At 39.2% G+C, this 18,568-nt stretch overlaps 1 protein-coding gene across 1 annotated transcript in view; it reads right to left on the bottom strand.

The window, feature by feature from the left end:
* Nucleotides 1–18,568, bottom strand: part of LOC142422460 (ADP-ribose glycohydrolase MACROD2-like) — a 971,437-nt gene that overhangs the window by 732,897 nt on the left and 219,972 nt on the right. The window lies entirely within an intron of this gene.

The following is an 18,568-nucleotide window of genomic DNA, read 5'->3' as shown; positions in this document are numbered from 1 at the left end:
AGTGGAGCAGATTTAATTTCCTGGATTGCCTGATCAAGAATATCAGCAGACATGTCATCTACTCTTCTGCAGACAGTGTCATTAGATAAAGAAATTACACTCACTTTTGTAACAAATTGGTCTCTGATCATAACACCAACAGTGTCTTTAGCCACTGGCAACAGTAAATCCTCAGCAATGGTGTAAGGTTTCACAGCTCTGGAGAATCTGAGTGCCACCAAATACGAAGTTTCAATGGCTGCTATGTTTTGTTTGTGGTACTTGCCACCAGTGTCACGTCTGGCTTTCTTGAGTCCATCAGCTTTACTTCTAAAATAGGTGGTATCCTTGCCGGCAAAACTCAGATGCTTGCTATCAAAATGGCTTTTTAGTTTTTTAGATTTCATAGATTCGGCTGATAGAACTTCACAACAAATAACACATTGCAGTTTCTCAATTCCTGCTATTAATATTGAGTTAAAACTATACTATAAAAAATTCCTCACTATACTTTCCTTTTTTAATGTTCTTCTCTACATGATCCATTATCATTACTTTGCTATTGAAAATAATAAATAACAATAACTTTAATAATACAAAAGATGACACAGGGCATAGTTCAATCAGTACAATTCATTAACGTTTCGTATGATTTACCATTCTCTGTGTTTTGTTTTTTTATACATATACCTGTTACTATCACAAGGGGGCAGCATTCACATCAACCACAGCTGAATATAAAAAGATCCATCAGCATCCAGATTAAGTTCCCATAGTACAGATTTTTTTTCAGTAGTTGATGATTTTACAGTACATGATTTTACATTTACCCATTAATTATAATTCATTAAGTGTAGTTTTACCTCCAATACTGCTGTTTTCTATACAAGAACTGCTTCTAACAGAGTAGCTGCTTTCAGCACAGCATCTGCTTTCTGCACAGTAGCTGCTCTCTACACATGTGTGACTGGTCCGCATAAGGACATTATGGCACCAACCCTGTCACATGCACCTGTATTTGTATGAGATGTATGTGATAGGGTTGGCGCAATGATGTCATCACTCAGGGTACTCCTATGTGGGCGTGGGCCCTTCTGGAGGAGTGGTGTCTTGTTTCCTAGGACCATCGGAAATAAGTGTATTCCAATGGTATTAGGTGACCCCTGTGAAAGGGTCATTCGACCCCCAATGGAATTACGACCCATAGGTTGAGGACTGTTGATCCATAGGGAAGGCAAATAGAATAAGGTTTTCGGGGCGGGGGTGGGAGTGGGGGTGGGGGGTGGGCGTGATTTCAGTGGTGATGGTGTTAGGATAAAAAAGAAGCTGATGTTAAGTTCAAGAAGGAAAATAATGTTTTGAAAATGATTGTGGTAGCAACTGTACGATACAACTTGAGGTGATTAAACTATGGAATGATATGATATCTGTATTAACTCCCAATAAAATAGTTTTGGAAAAAAAATTAAAGGGTCAAATCATAAAATAAAATAGAATAAAATAAAATCAATCCTTTATCCTCACACACACACAAATAAATAAATGGCCAAGGTCATTGCTAAGAGACTGTGCATGAGATCACTTGAAAATAGCCAGTGAAGTATTTAAAACACACTGTGCAAACTCATCTAGCGGCCATAATTATAAGCAACAACTTGCTTTTTCTGTTTTCTTCATTATACCTTTGAAATCGCTGTCATAAAGCCATTTATTGGCAGTTGTTTTCAACTTTATAACTATACACCTCAACAGAGTATAAAACAAAGTAGTATATAACCTTGCTTAGAAATAGGTTCTTCCCAACTTTATCTTTTCTAGAAAGAGTGCTGGATTATTTCCACACTGAATGAATTAGGCTGTAAAATTTTGGAGCTAGCAAAAAGGAAGCACTGGATTTTTGCAGGAGCTTGCAAATGTGACTGGTAGGAATGGTTTGCTATAAACGATACATACGTGAAAACGTGAACAGGTTACTGCACATTCTTAACCAATAAGAATGTGCTTTCTGTTCTGAGTCTCTACATCTATAAACTCACTTTACATGAAAGCAATGAGAAGAAATAAAGTTAAAAACCAACAACAGACAGCACACAACAGCATCAGGCACCTTCGTGTGTCAACAACAAAACAGTGTAGAATGAGGCACCTCCTACTGAAAAAAATCAACCTCCCTCGAGGGGTGCCATTTCAATGACATCAATCACATCTAATTTAAAAAGTAATCTCTCTCCATCCTCCTCAAAATTAAAAGCATGCAAATGCAGGCCCTCTCTCCCTGGCACAGAGGGGTAGCAGTGGCTCGAGGATGCCATTAGGTGACCTTGTCCCTTTGCAGAATACTCGGGGAGCTGAGATCAGAGTCAATAATTTCAGATCTTTTGAGGTTTAAGTGATCCACTTTTGATCGAAGTGCTTCACACAGTCAAGCCTGGGTGACACGCACTTCTAAAAAGCAACAAAGAACCTTATGCAGAAGGACTCAGGGATGAGAACGCTTCCTGAAAACACAAAGCACCTCCTGCAGGAGCGCGGCGAATGTGAGCCCTGAAGGTCCTCAGCGAGGCTGAAACCAATATGTCATTGTCCTGCCTTTACTATTCTCACGCTCCCTCTATTGGCGTGGTCCCCACAGGTAGCACTGATGGCTCTACTTGTCACAGGACTATCCTTGGGCTTCCAGAGCCCACTGTGTCAGTGCACAAAAAGAGCAAGTAATGTGGGAATCAAACCTTCGCATAGGTCATTTTTTGAGAACCCATGCACTTACCGATGACTGCAAGGTTGGTAGAGGTTTTATAAAATTGAATTAATTTTGACTCATGGTGATCTATTATGTGTCAGAGTAGATTGTGTGCCACATGATTTGTTTGTCTGTGACTATAAGGAGGCAGAGCTCCATGCCTGTCTTCCATCGCATATGTGAGCTCCATGCCTGTCCTCCATAGTATATGTGAGCTCCATGCCTGCCTTCCATCGCATATGTGAGCTCCATGCCTGCCTTCCATCGCATATGTGAGCTCCATGCCTGTCTTCCATCGCATATGAGGTGTGTGTGTGTGGGGGGGGATATATGGAGGTGCTGTTTAACAAAGTTCCCAGGAGGGACAACTCTGAAATATGACCTCTTCCACCTGGGGAGTTTCACTTTGGGATTCGGCCATCACGTGGATTTGGCCGGACAACATTCCTTCCCTTCTCAGCCTCATTGCCTTGTTTCTCACCGTTTGGTTGATTGGTTTCCTTTTTTCTTCCCAGGAATCAGTTTTTAATAAGTCCCTTTCTCCCGAATTCTCACAAGAAATTAGGCTTCTGGGAAAATAACATAGTGCATTTGATACTGTTACTTATCCTGATATGGCCGGAAGTAGAACTTTTAAAAAGAAATAAACTCAGGGTTCTTTTGGGTGGACCTTAGAGTAACCATGGCAGATAGTCTGTCTTCAAAGAGGTGGAACACATTTTGTTTTTTTAGCAAAATTATGAGAAGAAAGGAAGTTACAAAGAAACCCACAGGGCTGAGCGTTAGATAGAATTCAAAGTAGGGCCAAAGATGAAACTCAGGGAAATGTTCACAGAAAAAAAGATCATATATCCATTCTAGTCCCAGGCAAGCGTCTCGAGCAGCCCTACTACCAGGCAGAGATCATTGTGACCTTGATTATGCTGGATTGAACTTGATCCTTTGCCAGTGGAATACCCTTACAGACGTGACCTGAATTTGATCTAGGTACACATATCTCTCACCGAGTCCCCACTTTCATAGGTCATGTACTGCAGGGATTGTCACAGAACCACATAATTGGCAAGGAAATCAATTGCTAGTTTACCAACACATATATTGGTTTTATCCCTGCAGATTTTGATACCTCTGTTCTATTGCTTAAAAGCTAGTGGGTTCTCTCCTGGAATTTGACAATTCCATTTAAGTCCCACTGTAGTGTCATGGTGTGAACTTCATACGTAAATTGAGGAGTGGATTCACACATGCGTACAGCCACCCCATAAGCTAATTATAAGTGCAAATACCTGACTCTATTGCATATTTATGGGAGTTAGATGAGACTCTCTTGATTGTTTCTATGGGTCCTAAATTTTACCATGATTATTAAAGAATGAAGTCTTTAAATAAAAGGAAGTGTGATTGTTCAGCTTGACTCAATACATAAACACAATAAATTCCATTTTCCTTACTCACAGAGGAAGATATTAATCAAGCCTAATGTATACTTATATTTAACAAGGGAATTAATTAAGGGATAATGAATAAGAAAGAGTTGTCTAATGGAAGAACCTTGTAAAAAAAACTAAAATAAAGTAAATTGATTGTGTTCATATTTCCCAACTTCAAGAATTACTACTCACAGTCTAATAATGACTATACTTTTGGGCCACTAATAAACTTGAAGAATTTGATAAACTAGAGGATATTATAAAAATAAGGAGAGGATGCAGACAGTCTGCAAGGATGTAACTAACAGCTGGGGCCCTAGCAGGTTAGTTATTTGTACATGTTTTTCAGTGATCCCTGGTTTGATCCCACCAGGATTTTTCCAGAACCACAAGGATGTGAATCCTTAGCTGAGTTTTCATTCTGTACATCAAAGACTGGGTTTTGCTTCCTACATTGGGAGGTGAGGGAAACATCAACAGGAATAGATTAAGTTTTGCAGAAAGTTGCATGCTTTTCCTCACTAAGAAAGAGTAAGACTAAATCCCTTTATTCTCATAGGGGATACCTTATTGTATGCATTAAATTGTCCTTCTTCCTTGGGAAGTAATGATGTTTTTGTCACAATAAATAGATAGATGAATGGATGAAAGGTAAATGAATGGATAGTTGCATAGATGGGGGATAGCTGGAAGGATATATCATGGCTATGGGATCCTCTCACACCATGAAATATATTCCTTTCTAAATCAACATATCCTCATAGGATCTCTATCTCATATCAGTTACAGAATCCATAAACGATCTCTCCCCACCCATTTTAAAATAAATAATTTTATTGGGGGGCTCTTACAACTTTTATAACAATCCACACATCAATTGTATCCAGCACATTTGTACATATGCTTTTATCATCATTTTCAAAACAGTTTCTTTCCAGCTCCTCTCCACCCCCACCCCTATCTTGTGACCCCTTGATAAATTATAAACTATTATTATTATCATATCTTACCCTGTCCGCTGCCTCTCTTCACCTATGTTTCTATTCCTCATCCCCCTGGGGGTGGGGGTATACATTAATCATTGAAATCGGTTTCCCCTTTCTACTCCCCCCTTTTGCCCTACCCTCATGTTATTGCTACTCCCATTACTGTTTCTGGGGGTTTTATCTGTCCTGGATTCCATGTGTCGAGAACGTTTATATGTACCAGCGTACATGCTCCAGTCTAGTCAGATTTGTGTGGTAGTACTGGGGTTATGATGGAGGAGAACATGTGTGTGTGTGGGGGGGGCATTAAAGAACTAGAGGGATGTTGTGTGTTTCCTTGGTGCTATATTTCACCCTCACTGACTCGTCCCTTCCTTGTGACCCTTCTATGAGGGGATGTCCAATTATCTACAGATGGGCTTTGGGTCTCCACTCTGACTCCCCTTGTTGGCATTGATATGATTGTTTTCTTGGGTCTTCTAATGCCTGATTCCATCAACTCCTCGTGATCACACAGGTTGGTGTGCTTCTTTGATGTGGACTTTGTTGCTTCCCTGCTAGACGGCCACTTTTTAAAATTAAAGCTTTAAGACTCCAGGTGCTTTACCTTGTAATAGCCAGGCACCATCACCTTTCTTTACCACATTTGTTTATGCACACACTTTGTCCTCAGTGATCTTGTCAGGAAGGTGAGCATCACACAATGGATACATGATCTCTTTTGGACACTCTCCACACTGTCTAAACTGGGGTTTCACCTTCAATTAGAAGCACATATATTTCAGAGATGCCCCTCTCACAAGTAGGCATCTGCCTTGATTACCCTATGAAAGACTCCTCTCTTCATCATCTCTGATAGTTTTCATCCATGCTTCACCATAACTGCTCCAGAAATGGAAAGCCCAATGACTGTGATAGTAATTTGTATCAATGTTTCTTAGACTGCAATGTCCACTGACCTGTGCACCTTGCTAAAATGCACATTCTGATTTCAATACATTTGGGGCAGGTTTAAATCCTATATTGTGAACCTTTATAACAGAAAGTAGCTAGACAATAAAATTACTTCATTTACTACTTTTCAAGATTGCATGTATTCCCACCTGGAAAAGATGACGATAGGCATATTTTTCCAATTAACACATGGAGAACAGAGATGGCAGAACTTCCAAAGCTACTGATAAGTTAACAACACGAAGAAAGATGCCAGATGAGGGAGTCTCTTTGATTTTTACTACCACACAGTATTTTTCCTTAACACTGCCATCTTTAAACACTTTATATTTTTCAGGTAAAATGGTAACACCAGAGTCTCATTTATATCCTAATTAAATTTATTTTATGTTTCCCTTCACAGTTGATGAATATTAGGAATTTTGTCTAGAATCTTTCTCAAACACTTGCATGCAGATAGATAACTCACAATGCCCATCTGTAGAAAATTGGACATCCCCTTACAGAAGGGTCACAGGGAAGATATGAGCTAGTCAGGATGCAGGATAGCACCCATAAAACACACAACTTTCCTTGTATTCTTTGGTGCTTCCTTCACTTCACTATCATGACCTGAATTCTACCTCACTAGGGTATATATTTAAAGTACAGATCCAGATTCAGTAGGTCAGGTTTTGGATATGAAATTTTACATTTCAATGCTGCTGGTCTTGGAACTTTCCCCTACTCCCTGAACAATAATTTTAACATTTGTGATCAGTCTATTCATGTGTACCCATTATCAGAAAAATTATTAGGTGTTCAAAGGACCTTCAACTCCAATTTGCATTTAAAATAAACTAAATTTATTTTCTTTTATATGCATTAGAAAACTATGATTTGTGTGACCTCGGGTTAGGCTTGACACAGCTGTTTATTATTATTTCCCTCTAGTATATTTAGTGAGCATTTAGTTTAGGCCAAGTTGGTATGAAGGATATGTGTGTATACATGTAGTAGTGTGATCACACTGTCTGAAGAAGTTAGTTAGCCATTATCCCTGTAGTGGTACTTTTGATTTGTGATAAGACAAAAGTTGGTTTTTACTCAGTAGAGTTCAAAGTGGATTTTCTTGGGTTACAAAGAAGACCCTCATGACATGGTTTATGAAATCATTTTTCTCTAGAACTCTACATTGGTGATATGAGGACCTCTATAAATTTAGACATGCTTTAAAAGCATTAATTATGTAAAAATAAATAAACAAAAATTCAAATTTATGAATTCTATATATCTGTCTTCAGATAAGGACACCTGGTGGTTATGAGGGTTAAACATTGTAATTCTGGGTAAAAGATCAGAGATTCAAACTCACCAGATGTTCTACACTGATGACACTATTTGTTCCCCTATATTTACAGTCTCAAAAACCTTTACAAAGGTCACTAGAAGTTATAAGCAACTTGATAGCAGTGGGTTTTGAGTCTTTAGATTAAATCACAAGTCACTGGTTAAGTTATATATTCATTAACTATTATATATGTGTCCTTCTAAGTGCTATCCAGTCAGTTCTGACCTATAGTGACCTTAAGCACAAAAGAATGAAACATTGTCCTGCACCATCCTTACAACTGGTCCTATGCTTGGTCCCACTGGTGCAGCCATTGTGTCAATCCAACTCATGGAAGGCCTTACTCTTTCTCTCTGCTCCTCGACTTTACCCAGGATGATGTCCTTCTCCAGGGACTGGTCTCTCCTGACAACATGCCCAAAGTTTTTAAATGATGTCTCACCATCCTTGCTACTAAGAAACACAAAGGCACAATTTTTCCAAGGCAGATTTGTTTCTTCTTTTTCAGTCTATGGTACTTTCAAGATTCTTCACCAACACCACAATTCAAACACATAGATTATTTTTTCAGCCTTTCTTTTTCAATGTTAAAATTTCACATGCACATGAAGCAATTGAAAGTATCAAGGTTTGGGTCAGGTGCACCTTAGTCCTCAAAGTAACATCCTTGCTTTTCAATGCTCTAAAGAGGTTTTATACAGCAGATTTACCTAATGGAATTCAACTCTTGAATTCTTGACTGATGCTTCCATGTTATTAGTTGTGGATCCAAACAAGAAAAATCCTTGACAACTTTAATCTTTTCTCCATTTATTATCATGTTATCTACTGATCTCATTGTAAAACTTTCTGTGTTCTTGACATTGAGTTGTAACTCAAAATGAAGGCTGAAATCCTTGATTTTTATCAGCAAATGCTTCAAATCCTCCTCTCTTTCAGTAAGTTATATTGTGCTGTCTGAATATCAAAGATTGTTAATAAGCTTTTCTCCAACCTGGATGACTCATTATTCTTCATAAAATTCAGCTTCTTTAATTCTTTTCTCAACATGCAGATTGAATAACTATTGTGAGAGGATACAACTCTTGACTCACACATTTGCTGATTTTAAGGCCTGGATTAGTCCTTTGTTCTGTACACATATCTGTCTCTTGATCCATGTACAACTTCTGCACGAGCACATTCAAGAGTTCTGGGATTCCCATTCTTCTCCAGGCTATCCATAGTTTGTTGCGATCCACACAGTCAAGTGCCTTGGCATAGTCAATGAGAGACAAGTAAACATCTTTCTGCCAGTCTTTGCCATAAGTCAGGGGATATCAGCAACGATATCCCTTGTTCCACGTCCTCCTCTCAATCTGGTCCGTATTTCTGGGGGTTCCCTGTCAGTGAAGTGCTACAACTCTTTGTTAGATGATCTTCAGCAAGATTTTACTTGACTTTAATATCAGTGATATTGTTCTATCATCTGAGCATTCCTTTGGGGCACCTTTCTTTGGAATGAGGACACATGTGGATCTCTTCTAGTCAGTTGATCAAGTCACTGTCTCTAAATTTCCTGGCATAGACTTCATCAGCTTGTTGAAACATTTCAATTAGTATTCTATAAACTCATGAAGGCTTGTTTTTAGCTACTACTTTCAGTGCTGCTTGAACTACTTCCTTCAGTGCCATTGGTCTTGTTCCTATGCTATCTCCTGAAATGGTGGAAAATTGACTACCGTACATACTTGTGTATAAGCCGAGTTTTTCAGCACAAAAAAATGTGCTGGAAAACTGGAGTTCAGCTTATACACGGGTCAGTCGTACCCCAGTGAGGTATAACATCTCGCGGGTGATTGCCGTTCCTCCGCTGTTCATTCAAAGCCCCGCTGAGATTGCAGGGATTTGAGTGTTTGTTTATTCACATCTAACCAATCAGAGCCGTTCTATGACGTGGATGGCTCCAATTCGCAGAAGCACCCATACTAATTCACTTACGCCGGCGGCTGAACTGGTAAGGATGTGTCTGGCTGCGCTCCGTCTCTCCCTTCTGGTCTCTATTAATTCACATCCTTCATTTCCAACTCTAGGCTTATACTCGAGTCAATCAGTTTTTCTGGTTTGCCAGGTAATAATTAAGTACCTCAGCTTATACTCGGGTCGGCTTACATTCGAGTACATACGGTAGTTGTTTTTGGTATGGTGGCTCTGTATTTTTTACCATCTTTTCATGCTTCCAGCATCATCCAATATTTTGTTTATAGAACCTTTCAATATTACCACTCAGGGCTTTATTTTTTTTCTTGAGTTCTTTCAGTGTTTTCTAAGTCTAGGGCTATTCATATTTCACTATTTTGTCTTTGTCTTCTTGAGCTGCCCTTTGAAACCTACTTCTCAGATATTTGATGTCATCATTTCTTCCATTTGCATTAGGTACTTTACGATTAAGAGCAAATCTCAGTCTCTTCTGACATCTACTTTGATCTTTTTTCTCTTCCCTGTCATTTTAATAGCCCTTTGCTTTCTCTATGAGTGCTAGTCTTGATGTCATCCCACAGTTCATCAGGTCTGCGGGCATTAATGTTCAACGTGTCAAATCTCTTCTCCAGATGTTCTTGATATTCATGTGGTATAGACCGGGGTTATATTTTGGCTCTCATGGACTTGTTTCAATTTTCTTTATCTTCAACTTGAACTTGCATATGAGCAATGGATGGTCTGTACCACAATCGGCCGGTGGCTTGATTTCAGCTGCTAATACTGAGATTCTCTATGGTCTCTTCCCACAGATATATTTAACTTGATGCCTGTGTATCCCATTTGGAGAAGCCCACATGTAGCTATTACGTTGTTAGGAAAAGTTATTTGATATGAATGAGTCACTGGTTTTGCAAAATTCTATCATGTAATCGTCAGCTTGATTTCTATCACCAGGACTGTATTTTCAACTACTATCCCTTGCTCTTTGTTTCCAACTTTTGCAATCCAATTGCCACAATTATCAATGCATCCTGATGACATGCTCGATATATTTCTGACTGAAGACATTGGTAAAATTCTCCCTCAATAGTTCTTGTAGTTGTTGCATATACTTGAATAATAGTTGGGTTGATTGAATTTCCTTGAAGGTAGATAAATACAATTTAATTACAAACAGCAGGATATTTCAAGTTAAATTTTCCCATGTTGTTTTGACAATGAATTCAATACCATTTCTATCCATTGTGTCATTCCTGGCATCCTAAATGATTTTCTGTTCAAAGTCAATTTCAGCTAACTAATGCCTAGAATATTAATCTTTATGTATTCCATTTCATGTTTTATGATTTCCATTTTTTCAAAGTATGTTCATTCACACGTACTTCTCACATTCCAAGTCCTGATCATCAGCAGATTTTTACCTTGTCTCCTTACCTTAAGTCGTGCCCCATTAGCAAATGGGAATCCCGAAGGCTCTCATTTCCTGGTTTTACCCAACCTCGCTCCACCCTGGTGGACTCCACTTTGAGAAGGCAGCTCCTCTTCAGTCTCGTTTAGAGAGCCCTCAGATCCACGGGCCTATCCCCTGGCACTCTCTCCCACAGTGCTCGGCATCCATCTACTAGGGCTTCACTATTCCTAATCTGTGCATACGGCTTTCACCAGCTACTTCTACTGAAGGGAGCAGCCTGTTCCTTTTTCATTTTGAGCCTGTTTTAATTCTAGAAGCTCCCCTGAAACCTGTTCACTTCGGGTGACCTTGTCATGTGAAATAACCAGGTATGCAGCTTCCAGAATCATAGTAATACCCAAACCATCACAGACACGTGGTGAATACACACCCACATACATAATTTAACCATACATTTAAATTTTAAATATATAGGTTTATACATGTATAGTTAAAGTATTTAATAAACTACAAACACACTGTTGAATAACTCTTTCAATTTCATATGATCTGTTTGCCCCCTTTCTACTCTGCTTCTTTCATCCTTCATAGTCTATCACTGTTAACCTCATTGTCTTATTTTGCTTAAGTCATTCTTTACAGGACATGTTACATTCCTTTACAAGATTTCAGGTCCTAATAAGTAATTTTAGAAAAAATACTGTGAAGAGATAATAAAAGTTCCTAACACTGCAGAAAGGGAAGTACATGTGGATTAAGCCTCTGATGGAATCTTCTCTGACTACAGACCAGGGTGTGGTTAGTCTTGCTATCATGCAGAGTGCTTTGGAGAGTGGATTGCTACAGAGGCAGTTTACTTAAAATTTAACTCCTTGTCATTTGATATCCTTTTTGACCCACTTTAGATTTGTTCTAGCTTTCAATATATTCTGCTTTTATTTTGATTGAGGGCTTTCACTTTTTATATTATTATTGTTAGAATATTGTTGGTTTATTTTAGAAAACTTTTTTAAAAGTACTTTTTGGGGTATATTCAGAATACTCACAACAATAGTAATAGTAATAGTGATAGTAAGAAGAGTAATGGTTTCTTGGGGGGTATGACAGGTGAGTTTGGGGGAGGGAGGGAAGTACATATTTAGCAGATATTAAATAGAAAAAAACTGAAGAAGAAAAGAAATCAAGCCTAGAGTTGCAGTCTTGACGTTTCTATGGCCAAAGTGTTGAATGATGCAGACATGTTGCATTCAGTAAATCTGTACAAGACCTCTTTAGAGTATTGAAAAACAAGGATGTTACTTTGAGGACTAAGGTGCACCTGACCCAAGCCATGGTATTTTCCATTGCCTCGCGTGCATGTGGAACTTTGATACTGAATAAAGAAAACAAAGAACTGGTACATCTGAATTGTAGTGTCGCAGGAGAGTCTTGTAAGGACCAAGGACTGCTAATAGGACAAACGGGTCTGTCTTGGAAGAAGTGCAGCCAGAGTGCTCCTCGGAGGCAAGGATGACAAGGCTTGGTCTCACACATCGCAGGGGAGCCTCGCCCCAGGAAATGGACATCATGCCTCAGAGAGCGGAGCGAGGGGCAGAAGAAGAAGGATAGTCCTCCATTTGATATACTGACACAGAGCTCAGCAATCGGCTGAAGCACAGCAACAACTGTGACGATGTTGCAGGACCATGCTTTGTTTTTGTTCTGGTGTGCATAGAATCACTCAGATCAGAACGGACCGGATGGAACCTAACAACAACAACAACAACAACATGAGCACAAGTAAGGAGAACATGCTCTGCAATTGGGTGTTGTTGTGGTTGCCCAACTCTTCTCGATATGATTGATCCATTGCATCGTCTCCTATGTAGACTACTTCCAATAAAACTGAAAGAAAGCGTTCATAACAATTTTACAGACATGGCCCACTCCTTCCAATCCTTGCTTTCAGAATTCAAAAGCGCCTTGAATATCAATCCTGATTCATACTCATCTTTGAATGTGGAACAACACACACACACACATTCCCTGCTTCTGAAAAGAAAGGTCATGGCATTTCGTGTGCTGCCGTGAATGCTCAGCTTGCAAGACTGTGTTGCTATAATGATGACCTGCTCGCACGTGTCGGAATTGAGATGCAGGAGAACATTTAATATGTTCACTGAGTGAAACTGAGGAAATGCACTTACTTATAAGGATAGATCATTAGTCAACTTATTTCTCCTGAATAAAAGTCCATATTAATTTTGGTAATTTATGAAAATTAATGTTTGAAAAAGTATTAGAAATGAAGATATGGCCATTTGTGGATCTACTTTATTAGTATCATTTTGAAATGTGCAATAATTTGCCTACATTTTATGAGTACATAAAGGGGTCATTTGTCCAAATAGAAGCATGTTGGCTGTGGACTGAATAAAGGGCTGTTTTTGGATCCTTTTCATCAGAACCGCTGGCAACATCATTAGATATAATAATTTCTAAGCTTTGCAGAAGAATAAACTGATCTGAATGCCCACACTGGTGCCATTTTCTGCTTTCAGAGGCCTGAAATGTTCCCGGCAATGCCTCCATAATTTAAATGGGCTACTCCTCTGAGGTAAGATGTTAGCGACCTGTCACTTTGCAGGAGGAAACCAGTCTCGGTCTACAGAGTCCCCCAAATTTAAGAAATCTATTCTTAGGTGCCATGGGTTCCATTCCCACTAATAGAAAACCTAAAGACAAAATAGAACTTCTCCACAGAGGTTCCTCAGCTCTCGTATTTATGGATGCAGACTGCTAGCTATGTTCCCCCCACAGAACATCGGGTGGGTTTAAACCTGTGACTTTTCTGCCAGCAGCTAAGCATTCAGCCTTTGCACCATCATGGCTTTGGATTAATTGGACAAATGAGAACCTGCTTAGCAGAAGTAAATCAAGTTCAAGGAGATGTAATTTTGTGCACTCAGCATGTACGCACACAGTACACACAGTGTGCATACAACATTAAATCCCTTTGAACTTGCTAAACATCTGCTATGCACATCTTCATTTGTTTCATTAACACAGAAAAAAATTGGGATGTTTTTTGTTTCCAAATGCTAGCAGAAACTAATGCTTACAGCCTTCTTTTCCAACAGCAGTTGCGCCTTTTTAGAAAAATAATGAGAAACTAATTACCAATATTTTGATTTGGCATCTGAACTTTGCAGGTGTTGTTCTTCCTCACCCTGTTGACAGTGAGCATTGTGGACAATTTTAAAAGGAGGAGGGTGACTTTGAGGAGGTCGAAACACCACAGGTGTCTCAAGAGGTGTTGGAATAGACCCCGCAACAACTGGAGCCGAGCCAGCGCCAACACCCATTTTCATGATTGAATGCAGAGGCCAGGATGAAGCCTTTTAGGGGAATTCTTCTGGCTGAAATTGTGGCTCAAGGAGTTAGCCGAGGACCTGAAAGAGGATTTTTATACTAGAAAATTAAGGGTTGAACGTGTTTCTCAGTAGTTTTTATTTCTTCTAAGTTCAAACTGACTCTAAGGACTGAATTGAAAAATTGTAACAAAGTATTAAAAAAAACTTACGTTTTAGAATACAGCGTGAAGCTCTAGCTAGGTTCTAATACAAACATATTGGATTAAGGTTGAATTTAAGTTTGGAGGAAATCATCTTTTTCTTTATAATATATGTATTTTAATCCATGAATCCATGCAGTAATAAATGTGTACAATATTATCAAAGACCATAATAATATTTAAGAAAAAATCAATAGAAGAATTAGGTCTCTAAAAAAATTAACCAGAGTGGGCATCAGGAAATAGGAATGGCAATCTCAAGATACTGAATTTGTTTCATTTGGAGAAAAACTAAGCTACAGCAAATTCCTCAGATGAATATTTCACAAAATAAATGAAACAGTACATGTGAAAAATATTGAACTTTGGAACACCAAAACTATGGTCCGATGTCAATTGTCAGGGTTATAACTGAATTCAGCTCTATATTAGAATAACCATACAAAGGGGCTACATGGACCCAATGACAGAGAATTTGGAAAGGAGGTCTGAAAAATAAACATTGGAAGAAAGTAGGATAAGTGATAATACATTGAGGGGATTGAAATGGGTGAGTTCAAACTAAATGTACATAAATTGTTGAATGCAAAACTCATGATCTCTTCTATAAGCATTCACATAAGCCAGAAAAAAAAGTCTTAAAAGATATACACACAAAAGTTAAGCATAAAATGGGCACAGAACTTGAGTAGACATTTCAACCAACATGATATTCAAGTGGCCACCATACACATGAAAAGATATTCACATGATTTGAGTCCCTTTGTTAGTCCCTCCAATGTCAACTAGTGTTTAAAGGAGAAATTACAATCAGGGAGAAATTGCTTGTGGTAAAAATGACCACAGGTTGTTTTGTAGTTTTGTTAGGTGCTGTTAAGCTGGTTCCAACCCCTAGAAACACTACAACAAAACACAACACTACCGAGTCTCATGCCATCCTCACAATTGTTCCTGTGTTTGAGCCTTGCTGCAGCCTCTGCATGAATCCATTTGTTCAGGGCCTTCCTCTATTTTCGCTGCTCCTCTACTTCACCAAACAGGATGTCCTTTCTCAGAGACTGAGCTCTCCTGATCACATAGTCAAAGTACATGATACCAAGTCCCGCCATCCTTGCTTCCAAAAAGCATTCTGGCTGTATTTCTCTAAGATAGATTTATTTGTTCTTTCAGTACCAATTCTTTTCAGTCTTCCTTATTCCATGTCCACTTTTCACATGCATAGAAGTAATTGAAAATACCATGCCGTGGGTCAGGCACACTCTAGTTCTCAATGTAACATCTTTGTTATTCAACACCTTAAAGAAATCTTGTGCAACAGATTTAAGGCAATGCATTCTTTGATTTCCTGACTACTGCTTACATGAGCATTGATTGTGGATCTGAGCAAGATAAAAATCTGAAAACTTCAACTTTGTCATGATGTTACCTTCTAGTTGTGAAGATTTTTGTTTTTGTCACATTGAGTTGCAATCCACATTGAAGGCTGTAATCTGGATTCATTTAGGGGCAAGTCAAAAAACAATGACACATAGCATATGTCATTTTAATATGTCCCCTGTTCTTCAATTGGTTTGCATGGTTCTCCCTTAACTAAACTCCCTCTAATAGTAATCCTCTGTTTTAGCACTCTGTATAATCTATTATCCCTGAACCTCATGTGTGGAAATTGAGTGACAAGACAATGAAGGACAGGAGATTAAAAATATGTCCACAATATTTTCCAGCTATCCTCATCAAAAGATGGGATTTATTTCTCCAGCCACTTAAAATTGACTGGCTCTTGTAACTGGCTTTGGACAAAGGATGTGGTAGATGTGGTGAGTGCCATACCTATGCCCAATCTGAGCTACTTGGCAAGTTTTCCTTTCTTTCTCTTGATGTCCTATGACTGTCATGCTGTGGGGAACTCGTGTATCCCACTGTATGAAGAGAGAACAGGCAAAGAAGAGCCGAAGAACTCAATTAACACTGAGCTTGTGAATGGGATCTCATGAATCTGTCAGTCCCCGTTCAGTCATTAGAAGCTGACAGCTCCATGGATGATTCCTGGTAAGACCATCAAAAGAACCACAAAGACTCCTATCTCACAGTCTATGAGCATTAGCAAACAATTGCTTTAAGCCATTATATTGTGAGGTAGTTTGTTATGCAGCAACAGATAACTAAAAGAGAAGGAAAGTGGGCTCATCTCTGAATCATCGTATCTCCCAGAGAAATCCAGCAACAATCTGCCCAAAACAAAGCAATCCTGAGATAGAGCTGAAAACTGGGCAGAAAGTTAACAACAGAGGAGCTGATCCAAAGGGTTCAATGGAAAGCAAATGTATTAATACTAAACCTATAAATATAGGAACATAGGTCTATTACCTCATCGCTATATTCATAGATTTAGCATTAAGGTGATGGAAACGCATTGGGCCTCTACTCAAGTACTGCCTAATGCAAGAATACTTTCTTCTATTAAATTGACATTCTATGATGCTCACCCTCCCGACACAACCACTGAAGACAAAGCTGGTGAATAAGCAAATGTGGTGAAGAAAGTTGATGGTGCCCGGCTATCAAATGATATAGCATCTAGACTCTTAAAGGCTTGAAGATAGACAAGCGGCCATCTAGCTCAGAAGCAACAAAGCCCACATGGAAGAACACACCAGCCTGTGTGATCACGTGGTCCCGAAGGGATCAGTTATCAGGCATCGAAGAACAAAAAAAATCATATCATTGGGTACACACCTCCATGATATGATCGCTGAGGACAAACGGGTGCATAAGCAAATGTGGAGAAGGAAGCTAAAGGTGCCAGGCTATCAAAAGAGATAACACCTGGGGTCTTAAATGCTTGAAGGTAAACAAGCGGCCATCTAGCTCAGAAGCAACAAAGCCCACATGGAAGAAGCACACCAGCCTGTGCGATCAGGGGGTGGTGAAGGTATCAGGAAAAAGGCATCATCAGAACAAAATATCTTACCATAGTGAATGAAAGGGGAAGTGCAGAGTGGAGACCCAAAGCCCACTTGTTGTCCACTGGAGATACCCTTGCAGAGGGGTCTAGGGGAGGAGATGAGTCAGTCAGGGTGCAATGGAGCATCAATGAAAAATACAGCTTTCCTCTAGTTTCTAAATGCTTCCCCCCCCCTTCCTCCCTCTACCTTGCAAGTCTGGATAGAGGAGAGGTTGTACACTGGTGCAGATAGGAGCTGGAGGCACAGGGAATCCAGGGAGGATGATACCATGAGGACCAGGAGTGTGAGGGGCGATGCTGGGAGGGTAGAGGGTGAGTGGGTTGGAAAGAGGGAACCGATTACAAGGATCTACATGTGACCTCCTCCCTGGGGGACAGACAACAGAAAAGGGGGTGAAGGGAGACATTGGGCAGGGCAAGATATGACAAAATAATAAATTATAAATTATCAAGGGCTCATGAGGGAGGGGGCAGCGGGGAGGGAGGGTCAAAAAGAGGACCTGATGCCAAGGGCTTAAGTGGAGAGCAAATGCTTTGAAAATGATGAGGGCAATGAATGTACAGATGTGCTTTACACAATTGATGTATGTATGGATTGTGGTAAGAGTTTATGAGCCCCTAATAAAACGTTTTTTTTTTAAAGTAAATGTCTAGAAAAGAATGATGGAACATATGTGCGAATATGTCATATACAACTGATGTATGGTTTGTAGCAAGAGTTGTAAGAGCTCCCAATAAAATGATCTAAATAAATAGATAAACATTGACTATGGCAATACTTTTTTTTAAGTGGGGATATATTGTTAAAGTGACTGGCTCAAAATCTCATACGTGGTACCCCCATCATGTCCAGATGGAAAACATAATTGCTTGAAAGTTCAACTACAAAATATACTGTCATCTAAAAATGTAATGCTACCATCTTGGGCATTTCTTTTCAAAGTTCATTTGCTAGTAGAACGTACTAGACAGCTGGGCTTTTATAAAAATCCTATTAGAGGGAGGAGGCCTTGATGTGGAGGATATCTTTTGTTCTATTACATTCATACATCTGGATTAGCTAGCGATTTCTGTTCTATGAAACTATTTATTGTTTTCTATCATGCTTATCTACCTATTCTGAACTAATACACAAAGAAAGTGATTTGATAGGAAAATTGATTTTTTTTTTAAGGAAGGAGAACAGATCCAGAGCAAGATAGAAAACAAGTGGGTCATGTTGATCACCAATTTGCTGTCCAATTCTGAGGTTACAACG

Source organism: Tenrec ecaudatus, chromosome 12 (genome assembly GCF_050624435.1).
Source record: "Tenrec ecaudatus isolate mTenEca1 chromosome 12, mTenEca1.hap1, whole genome shotgun sequence".
Taxonomy (NCBI): Eukaryota; Metazoa; Chordata; class Mammalia; order Afrosoricida; family Tenrecidae; genus Tenrec; species Tenrec ecaudatus.
Note: the sequence above shows the minus strand (reverse complement) of the source record. Positions and strands in the feature narration are given on the sequence as shown.